We start from the raw sequence: 11376 nt of genomic DNA on the forward strand, positions 1-11376 counted from the left end.
TATTTTTTTTCTGTATGTTACCGCATAACTTTGGACCACGTCAACCGATTTCGATAATTCTTTTTTGTGGAAAGGTAGTGTCTCAGAAGTGGTCCCGTACTAATCTGGTTAAGATCCGATCATTGGATCATGAGATATATAATATATATATATAAATATATATCTTTTTTATATGAGAGTTGAAGTCGGTTTTTATTGCTAAAATTACTTGTCCAGTAAAAATTTGCAGGTTCCAGTACAAATCAGTACTGACTATTGGTTACTATACAAATCTAATGTAATCTAAAGGTTAGAATGAAAATCCGATCATTTCTGATATGGAATCTTCAGAAAGTTTTAAAAAGCTTAGCTCGCGATCCACAACACAAATCAAAGTACAAACTCGACCAAGCAAGTAGAAGAGTGTGCGAACGATAAATATTTATTGCTTTTTATAGGGTGAATTAAATGCTTAAAATAATAGCTTGTGTAATGAATTAGCCAACTGGAAATGAAAATACATACATAGATAGTTGATCTTGTATTTCAAAAAAGAGACAGCTTCAAGTAAACACATCTTCAAAGACAAATAAGTGTATAGGAAAGATGATAGCTAGTTACGAATTTACATCACAATTGAAACTCGCAACCGCATTCGATTCCCCAATAAACTAATAAAACAAACAACTGCAGAAAAATTGATCGATTAAATTCTGAGCCAGAAGGGGCACGCTCCCACCGCCGGCCAGCTGCGGGAAGGCAGCAATGGGAATATACATTTATGTAAAGCGGATGGGCAGGCACAGTAGTTGCTGATCACCTATGTACGTACATATGTAAGTATGTACAGTAGGGTGATCCAAAAATACACCCGGGAAAAAGTTTAAAATGTTAATCCCCCCCAGCATTTTTCTAAAAGGAGGTCTTCTGTAGAATAACAGAGTTTTCCGATCGAAAAGTATTGATTTTCAAGAAACGACGTTTTTCCCCACGACGAAATACATGTAAAACTTTATTGGCTTTGAGGCAGTTCTAAATATAATTTTTTATTAAACAAAAAATATGGGTATTCTTTTATTCCATTTAGAAAAATCGTAGGAGGTAAGGCATTTTAACATTTTAAACTTGTTTATTTTGGACCACCCTAGTGTACATAGGCATCCAACTGTGAGTGGCGAGTGATGGAAAAGCTGCAGTCGCCACAACTGCTCCTGCTGGTGCGACGCTGTGACGAGTGGCAACAATTAGCGCAAGATTTTTTCCCGTCAATTTACAAGAGCTGATGGGGAGAAGTAACGGCGGAAGAATTATTGCTGGTGCAGCTCCGTGACTAATATATGACCTAAAAAAAATTAGAAGAAAGCAGCAATGCCGGCAACAGGAAAAGTAAGAATAGAAACAAGCTAAAGAAAGCTACACATGTGCTGAAAGTTTGAAGAATTCAAAATCCACCGCATGCATACATACATACATACGTGTTTGCATATTATGCTTACGGATCTTGTTGGTAGAGATTTTACTTCTTCAAAATCTGGAGTGACGATCAACAGACGGACGCTCAGAATGTACGCTAATTATAGATGAAAGGGTGGGAAAGCTGACAGGTTGGGTTGGATGAGGCAGTAGTATACAAACTGACCGCATGCCTGCTACATAAAATAAAAGCTAGATCTCCCGAGCGGGTGCAGTCTACTACGCTCGTGTGTGAACCACTGAATGAATGCGCGAATGACAATGACAGTGGGTGCGATCTGTCGGTTCTATGCGAAGACTCCAACGAAAATTAGATGTTTATTTTTAAGTCAGACACATCAATACCTCAGTGCAATAATTAATAAAAAATAAAGTGAAAAAGCCAAACATTCCGGCGATGACGACACTCAGCATTCTAAATTTACGTTGCGTTCAAGTGGCAGTCGGTCATAAGATGGGTGCGTTCGCGATCAACTCGAAGTAGTATAAGAAGAAGAAAATATACATACACAAAATATATGAACTTATGTATGTATGTATGTGCCCTAGCATACAGCTGGCCAAAAGTATTTTCAAACTTGCGACGCCTTTTTTAGTTTTTAAATTTGGTTTCTCCATGAATTTCAGTTAAACGTAATTTTTCATACCCTCAATACATGGCTCAACAAATGTACCGCAGCTCAGGTAGCATTCGGGCATTGATGTTGTCTGGTGCCTAGGTGCGCGCCATTGCCGTTGTTACTGCCGGTGGTGATGTCGTTGTCGATGTGTGTGGAAGCTTTCTGCTGTTGTTTTTGTTTTTTATTATTTTTGCATCGTTATTGTTGCTCTTTGTTCGTTAAGCTGTTGGCTATACATACTTATGTTATATGAGTCGCAGTTGGGGAACAGTGGGCGATTCGGTTTTTCAGGTAGCTAATACGGAGAAAATATTTCCTGATCTCATCATATTAGTTACGTCTCTGTTTCAAATCAGATGTTTTTAATCGTAAAAAGATATGCTACGTCGAACTGACGGGTACTATTTTGAAAAATCATTCTATCTCATTCACATTTCATGACAAGACAGCCATACTATTTTCAGCCAACTCAGTTTACCCATATTGCTCCCGGTACACATTTCCTATTTTCGTAGATTTTTACCTACGATACTAAGTGCCTTTACAGATAATATTGTCGTCGTGTATTTATGGCGATATTCTTATTTATTGTTAATATTATTGTCCCAAATCGACTAAGCGATGAATGAATGTTCCGATCGGTTATTGGGATTAAGGATATCTTGCAAGAAAATGAGGGGTAAGTGATACTGAAAGGCTGCACCCACCGCTTGTGCAACCTGGAAATATTGCCGAAATTCGCTACTGAAAGCTCCACAACTTTCGCCACAAACCGTATTATTACATCACAATGACAAATCTTAGAGAAAGAAGCAAGCAGACACTCTTACATATAAAAAAGACAAATGTATCTTCAAAAGTTCCATTTGTTTCGAAAACAAACCTTGTATTAGCCCTACTTGCTTTTAGGGAATTCTTAAATGTTATTATTTTATTTACATAACCATATTAAAAAAGAAGTAAAAGTAATTCAAAGAAAATTCATAGCAAAGCTTTCTTCTTCATAGTTGGCAACCGTTTATTGGTTTGAGTCGAGACCAAAAACTTTCGTCAGTTGCCTCTCTTTTTTGCGGATTTAGCTCAGTTGTTCATCACAAGTGCGGGCAGGTCCTACTGCACTTCGTCCTTCCATTTAGTTCGTAAGCGCAATAGCTTTCGCTGTCCACCAATGGGTGCGTAGTCGAAAGATCTTTCTCCGCTTACCCAATATCCCATCGTCCATATCTCTGCGCCATATAAAAGCACGGGCATGATGAGAGATTCGTTTGTTCGTAAGCAGGGCGCTTTTCTTTTAAATTGGCTACCGAGACCAAAGTAGCAACTGTTGGCAAGAGTTATTCTTCACTTTATCTCCAGGCTGGAATTTTAGGTAATGTTTATGCTGGATCCCAGGTAGACAAAATTCTTCGCTACTTCAGAGTTATGACTGTCATCACTGACGTGTGTCCTAATACGCGAAGACTTTGTATGTGTAACCAGCAAGTACTTTGTCCTGTCCTCGTTCACCGCTCTCTTATCTTCTTTTTCTAAGCTGCAAAGTGCTGCGCTGAATTTCTGGGTTTCAGGTCAGGTTTTGCTATGTGTGGTGCCGCTGCGACCCGGATTGCCAGCTCTTATGACCTTTCCAGCACAAGAGTGAATCGCCTTTTATATAGAGCCTCGTTTGGTCTCTAACGGAGAGGTCCGTCCCGATTTTCCCGGAGCTGAAAGTTGGCTGACATACTAGGTCTGAAGCAACACTAAGTTAGTCAAATCATTTGGTTCCTGAAGGGCTTGGGTCTTTCAAGCTGTATGGCGTAAACTTCGGGATCTCCCTTCTTGTGAATTGGATAAGGTACCCTGAGATTCCAATCTTCGGGCGGCCGACCACCTCTTCGCCGCCGGAGCCGGTATACGGTCGGCTCCGGTAGTCACGTTACTTTTAAGCCGCCTTATTGATGGGCTCCCCAGCCCCGGCATTGAAACCATTTGATTGCTGCCTTATTTTCTTATAGAATTTTCGAGCCGCATTCCTGTCTGCCAACATTTGAAACCCTTCGCATTCACGTCTTTCAGCCTCTGGTATATCTTTTGAATAAAGTTCTCTGCTATATCCTCATCCCCTGGTACCATTAACCTGTCGCCCGCATAACTATTGGCTGCACGGTTGCTTTGTGTGCTGTATATTTCTCCGCAGCAGAAATACGATACTGTCCGGCAATAACAGTTCCTCTTGCGTGGGCGGTAGTATCCAACCACTTCCTCCGCAGCGGCACGAAGAGATTGGGAGATGGATTGCTACTGTTCATTTATATCACGTCAAAGAAGAGTTTCTTGCAGTACTGAGAGCCGATTGCGACATTTTTCGGCTATCCGTTGAACTGGATAGTCTCGACGTCGCGTTGCCTGACGAACGTTCTTCATTGGCGGACCTGGCGCGGGCGGGCCTTTCGCTTCAACTAATTGTCTATGGATGCTCCCCAATGCCTGACGAAGACATCTGTTGCAATTTAATTAATCAAACCTTGAGTAGATCATGGAATTATATCGCAGTATTTGGCTTTAGAAGCGAAAAGTCCTAATCGAACCAGTGTGGCACTGCACCACTGTACCTACATGCGATTACTTTGTCGCGCCACATCAACCAAACCACTTCAGCCGAGTCACACAGCATTGCGGTGCTAACGAAGCAGGCATTTGTGCCAACAGCCATCTAGTTAGGCTTACAGAAACGAGCGGTGTATATCGCCCAGCACCGCTGCAAATGCTGTAGCTTATACTTTGGCTCCGCCGACTCTATCGGACTAGCGTCAATTGCGGCTGTTGTCGTTGCCGCCATAGCCACAGTCGTTCCTGTTGCGCCGTTGCCGTTGACGTGCTGCTATTACTGTTGTTTGTCTGAACCATCGTTATTGCTCGATTGCCTGTTTGTTATTGTTGCAACCGGTGCTTTGTGTACTTTGAGTTTGTTCGAGGACGTTCCATCCACGATATAACGAATCGACGTACGAAAATGGGCGAATAAATACTTGTGTATATACTTAGTTCATATGTAAGTATAAATACCCAATATGCCAAATGACTTCGTATGGACTTCAACTTTCTGGTGAACAATTTGTACGCCACCGTTCATCGTCGATGCCTCGCTGCTGAACTCGTCAGAAGATGAAAGGCACAGTTCGCCGGCGGCCTGTAAATAAGACACGTAGGCGAACCACTAAAAATGTATGCCATACTACAATTTTAAAACACATTTTTTTTTTTATATATTTTTGCCCGATCGGTTCAAATTTGTTTAATTTTATGTTTATAGGCTAGTAGGCAAAGAAAATTACATTATTCCACTTTTTACCCGAAGTTTCGCTAAACCTTTTCTAGCATCTTCAGGGGTATTGCTTATTTTCTCTGTTAAAACAAATATACAAGAACACAAAAAAAAATTATTTCTTTTTAAAAAATTATTTAAATTAGTTCATTTTGTTCTTTTTTGTAGGTCCATATTTTTCAATGAATTTTAAGAATTAAAAAGCCATTTTTAAAAAGCCAATTTTAAATCCCGTTTATATAATTAGTATTTATAAAGAGTACAAGTTTAAACTGGCTCAAAACTCGAACTGATTTCGGAAAGTTTCTCAAGTTCAATAAGACGAGTTCACTATAACGCCGTCGAATTGATTCGAGCCCGTCTTCGTTCTGTGGCTAATTGGGTATGCATGTATTTATGTGTGTGTATGTGTGTGTCGCATTGCCATCGATGTGGTGTTGTGTGCCACGCGCGCCAAAGTGAAACTCGCAACGACTTAACAGCCCATGGCACCAGCAGCTACACCACCAACCAGCACAGGCTTAGCTGCCTTAGTTTGAAAATTTCCCTAATGCAATCAATAAATGCATAAAATGCCTAACTTCAAAACAAGCTTTTTGAGAAATAGTCCCTTTTATGTACATATATATGTAGGTGAAGCTCTGTTGCTGTTGTGAGAAACTATGAGGCTCATAAACCATCCGATTTTGCTGTCATTCTGGTGTCTAGGGACCTAAGAATGTAATATAAAGAAGTTAACTGGAGGAGAGTGATATTTCCAAGAAATAAAGAGAGATTTACATTTTAGAGGCTCGTTCCGGAATCAAGCCGAACATTTTACTCTAGGTCACAAGAGATCTACAGGAGCTCAGTAGCACGCGGGGCATATAGATAACCGTTGGCTCTTTGGATCACGCTCATGTAGGCCGACGGAAGTAAAGAGGGACCCTCAACTAGCAAGGTGTCACTACCGCTACCTCTCACAATTGTTAGAAAAGGGCTATTCCTTGTTTATAAATGTAGTCTCGCAAACAATAGCCCTAGTGTTGGAATACGTATAAGTGCATATACATATGTAGATAAAAACTTGTCGTTAACCTCGTCTGTGAGGTATCTTATATAGTCAAGCATAACGCTTCTGTTGGAACAGCATTCTGCTCATTCATACCAAGTTCCAACTCTTGATGAGGTAGCCGCGGGCGATGTGAAGTACTTTATTAGATACGTAGAAATGCTCGGTATGGAAACCAGCGCCTTTCATCCATCCAACAGCGCTTCTCTGGATCTAGTCCATTCAAACAGCCTGACTGAACTAAAGCAGCAATACGGGAATCGAAGATGCGGCTTGGGAAATAGTTATTTCTTGTAAAGTCCTGTGCAAGCAAGCTTATCAAATCCTATTCGTTGGGTGATGAGCTTATTGCTGGAGGGCGCAGGACGTTTGGAGGTTGCGCTGCATGTCCCACGGTTCGTTTCTATAAATATTGCGAGAGGAACTAGCCTTTGGACTACCCGCTGTTGGTACTCTGGTTCTAATGTTGATAGTACCGATTGCATCTGTTGTGTGCCATTGCTGTAAACTTTAACTACCTTCCGAAAGCTTTGATAACTGCTTATGTCGGCCGTTTTCGCTTTCGGCTGAGACTGAGACTGAGGTAAACCAGGAACTTTCGGTGCCAGCAGTACCTATTACATCTTGATCCGGCCCTGAAAGTATAAAGGAAGGATTTTCGGTGAGATAGGCATATGAGATAACTTAGAGTAGAAACATATAAAATTTTAAAAATTTGTATCGTTCAATAGGATTTTTAAAAATTAAATGCGTAGATTTTCTATACTTCACTTCTGACTTTAGAACACAGTTTTTTCATCAGGCGTGGGCACCACCTTCTACAGCGAGCAGATCTTCTCCAAGAATTCTGTATATTTTGTAGATACGTATACATACATAGTTAAAGCTCTCTTCCCATTACTGTTTTACAATGAATTAAGGTAACTGAACTTTTAAGAACCAAACAAGCAATTAGATCATATTCTAACTTGACTTAAGAGCTTTCCTTTACTAACCAAAATCACTGAATTGTAGCTCTATGTTCGTAGTAAAGCGTATTTCGAATGCGAACCGAAGAACTAACAAAATTACTTAAAGCACACACAAAAGAAAAGAAGAAAAAAATTAAATGAAACCAACCAAAAATAAAATAAAAACCAAGTGGAGAGAGGGGAATTAATAAAATCGACAAAAATTACGACAAGCAACGTCGACTATGAGTACTACGCCACAACGAGAAGGAAAACAAGAAACTCCGCACAAGCAAAAGTTGTGCCGCGCCAAGCCAAGCCAGGCCAGACCGGGCTACATCGCAACGAATCGCAATGAACTGAAGCGAGTTGACTTGAATTGGTGCTGGTGCTGCTGAGTTGAATGGTGTGCGCTCGTTTGCTAGCTATGGTTGGCTGTCTGGTTGCTTAACTGGCAACGGTCGGATAGACGGACGACCGACGGGCCGACCTGAAATGATGATAACAGTAGAGTACGAAAGGCAAAACAGGGTAAATGGCAGGCGACAGTCGATCGATGTAGGGACGTGTGGGACGTCGGGCTGAAGGTAAAGCATGCGATGGTAACGTCAATGTCGACTAAAACCTCTAAAGCAGCAGAAAACACATGCACACATGCATACATACATATTCGTGTATGTACTAGTGATACAAGCACAAAACAAGCAACTAAAATTTATAATAAAAGCGGCTATAGCAGCAACATCGGTTAAATTAATGACAGCAAAAAACAACAGTAACAACGACAACAGCAAAAGTGGTAAATATCAGCACAGCAGTAAAACCAGCAACTACCCAACGAACGACTGTAGAAATACATATCAAATACAGTGGACCTGATTTGAAATTAAGTAAAGGAAATTTAATGGATTATACCTACCTTTAAGGGTATACATAAGAACAAGTAAAGAAATCTAATGGTGATATCGGCCCCTATTATGGTTCACAATTCAACTTAGTTGAGTTGTGTCTGAGACAACTCAGCTTGTACACAACTAAACTAATTATTGCTATTGCCGTTCACAACTGTTTTCAATTGAGTGTAGCCATTGAAAAAGTCGGAAATTCGATACAAATTTTGTTATTTTCATAATATTATGTTATTTTAGTGATATTAAAACTATTATTGCTAAAAGCAAATAAATGGTGATCAGTTACGAATTATGTTTTACCGATGAGCCCGAGGATGCTAGTGCTAGACAACTCGTTTTCAAAGTTGAGTTGAGTTGTGTACCACAATTAAAGAAACGAACACCAAAGCAAAGGCAAAATTTTTCGGTAGAAACGAAATCAAAATAAGCTCAGGCGAAGTCGAAAATGAAATACCTGGAGCACGTTTAAAGATAGTTGATTCATCTATTAGAAAACAACCGTTATATTGCAAGCAGGGGTGGTTTTACCCCAATTTCAAACATCTTCGATAGTATGTTCAGTTTGCCTTAGTATAGTTTTTTTTCAAGTAGGGTTTAAAATTTATCTGGCGTTATGTGGTTATAAGTAAACGGAGCCACGACAATTTACCGGTTACCGATATATATACAAGTAATTATAATTGGGGCTACGCCCATTGTTCCAACGTTTATAATATTATTTTTTTCCACCAAAATGTCCTTCTAAATACCAGTTTTGAGTGAATACGCTTCAGTAGTTACTGAAATATCGCAGCTTTCGTATTTCCACTAAATACCGTTATATGGGAAGTGGGCGTGGTTACAGTCCGATTTCGCCCATTTTCAATACCATCCGTTCTACTCTGAAAAGCAGTACACGTACCAAGTATCGTTAAGATATCTAAATTTTTACCCGAGTTATAGTGTGCACAGACGGACGGACAGACAGTAAAGACCGGTTCACATAGAACTTTCGCGTTGGCTTTGGCGTTGGCGTTGGTTTAACCGAACGCACGTTAAAGTATGCTTGCTACAATGAACGCTTGGCAGCGAATGCTTTGGGCACTAAATTAACCTAATAACGCCAAATAAATTAACATTTCATATCAATAATTGCATTGATAACGATATTTCTTGCTCGTATTTGTTTAAAAGGAAACATATTTCACATAATTTTATTTATTTTGCAACTGTTGACGAACAACGCACACGAAAATTTGAGAGTTGGCCATATTTCTGCTTCGTGTTGGCATTGGAATTCATGTATTCATAGTCAGCTGTTGAAGCCACGCCAACGCCAACGCATTAATCTCTGGTTAACACTAATTCTGAGTTAAACATCGTTATCGACACTACCGTCTCCATTCATATGTTACCGGCCAAACCCGATCTTAGGACAAACTAGTTTTGCCTAGGCTAAACCAGATTAGGGGACACCGTATTTTTGTGCAGAACACCTTCCCGCGGTGGCGGGCTTCGGCCGCACTTCAAAAAAATAACCCTCATCAGTCCAACTCCAGCTACGCAGTCCACAATATTGTTGCGTCCAGCGCGGAAACAAGATATAGTAGATCTAGTTAGAACTAGTTTAGCTTAAGAAAAACTAGTTCGTCGTAAGATTGGGTTTGGCCGGTAACACATATAACATAGAGTCCGTAATGTCGATAACGATGTTCAACTAGGAGTTAGTGTTAACCAAACTTGGTGAAGGTGGCCCTTAGCCGCTTTCAGGACTATTTTTTGCGCAATCACCGTCCAATCTCTCTCCCTGTATACGTGTACCTCAGTTAGTAGTGGTAGCTACTTCTCCAACCTAGCCAATAGCTAAAGCTTAACTTGTGTAAGTTTTTCCAATAGTTAATAGTTTAGTTCTTATTTCACTATGAGCTAACCTACTTAGTTATAAGACTTCCGGATGTTTAGAGCTGCAAAACTATCGATGGATGGACTATTCGATATTTCCGATAGCTTTTGGCCTCACCATTCGATAGTATCGAAACTATCGGTATGAGAAAAAAATATTTACTACGGCACTATTTATATTAAATATGGTAATATAAGTAGAAAAAAACAGAAATGTTAGTTTTAATCAACGTTTTAGTGTGCTTTATTATAAATAATAAAATAAGTTATTTTAAGCAACAAAAAAGCGCGTTCCAAGTGTAAATTTTAAACAATTTACTAAAACAAGGAAAACACGAATTTTTCGAGTCATCAAATTATTGAGTTTTTTAATTAGATTTTTCAGAAAAATTTTGAGTATACGCTTTTGTAGTCCATTAAGTTTTAGTAAAAAAATTCAAGTTTGAAGTGGCTAGGGCTTATTGTGGATTTTTGGCAATTCTTTGCTTCATCGATAGTGGTGTCAAATTGATACTATCGATAGTGTCATCGATAGTTTTGCAGCACTACGGATGATGAAGAGCTAATGTCATAAAACGGTTCAGACTACAGAAAGATGATGTTTCCACTATCAGTTGGCTGTTTTTTATATCGCATATGTAAGTACATCAACCGAATTTTAACTGCTAATATACAAATATTGAACCCAATATACATACATATGTTTTGGTTTTTTTCTATTCGCGTAACCTTGATATTTTTTGGACACTAGTTAGTGAGCGTAAATCTATTGCATGAAAATTTCCTACAAATGTGAAGATATTCTATTCTAGAAAGTACATACTAATCGCTACTGAATAAGTTCTCATTGGTTCGACACATATACCAACCCTTTTTAAGATAACACTGCACAAATGATGTGCCCACAGTGAAGAGTGCAGACACGGTGGAGAGAATACAGAAGGTGGCGCCGATGGCAGTACCGCTAATCGGCACTCAATGAATTTGACAGAATCAGCTGTTTTGCTTACTTCACAGTCGAGATGGCAGCAGTAGTGATGTGCTGAGTCAATACCTTTAAGTATCCATTACTCTCTCCACTCGGTACCGAAACATTTAGGTTTCGAATAAAAGCGCACATATGCCAAAAATATGGAAAAAACGGTTCAGGGGAGACTCGTCTATCAAAGCCCGAATGTAGGAACCAATAGAGCTTTTAATACTGATT

The 11376-nt window shown here is 39.6% G+C and overlaps 1 long non-coding RNA gene across 6 annotated transcripts; it reads right to left on the reverse strand.

Moving 5' to 3' along the window:
• Positions 1-1077: 1077 nt before the first annotated feature.
• LOC118744538 lies at positions 1078-8006 on the reverse strand. Of its 6 annotated transcripts, none has more exons than XR_004993556.1 (5): positions 7423-8006; positions 7194-7351; positions 6157-7062; positions 1476-6088; positions 1078-1321 (listed from the first exon to the last, which is right to left on the reverse strand). It is a non-coding gene; the product is annotated as an uncharacterized LOC118744538 (long non-coding RNA). The 6 variants fall into 6 exon arrangements; XR_004993559.1 differs by having other exon boundaries at positions 1079-1321; positions 7206-7274; XR_004993555.1 differs by having other exon boundaries at positions 1079-1321; positions 7199-7274.
• Between the last annotated feature and the right edge of the window lie 3370 nt (positions 8007-11376).

Source organism: Rhagoletis pomonella, unplaced genomic scaffold (genome assembly GCF_013731165.1).
Source record: "Rhagoletis pomonella isolate Grant_MI unplaced genomic scaffold, Rhpom_1.0 Rhpom_scaffold_00001, whole genome shotgun sequence".
In the NCBI taxonomy this organism is placed as follows: Eukaryota; Metazoa; Arthropoda; class Insecta; order Diptera; family Tephritidae; genus Rhagoletis; species Rhagoletis pomonella.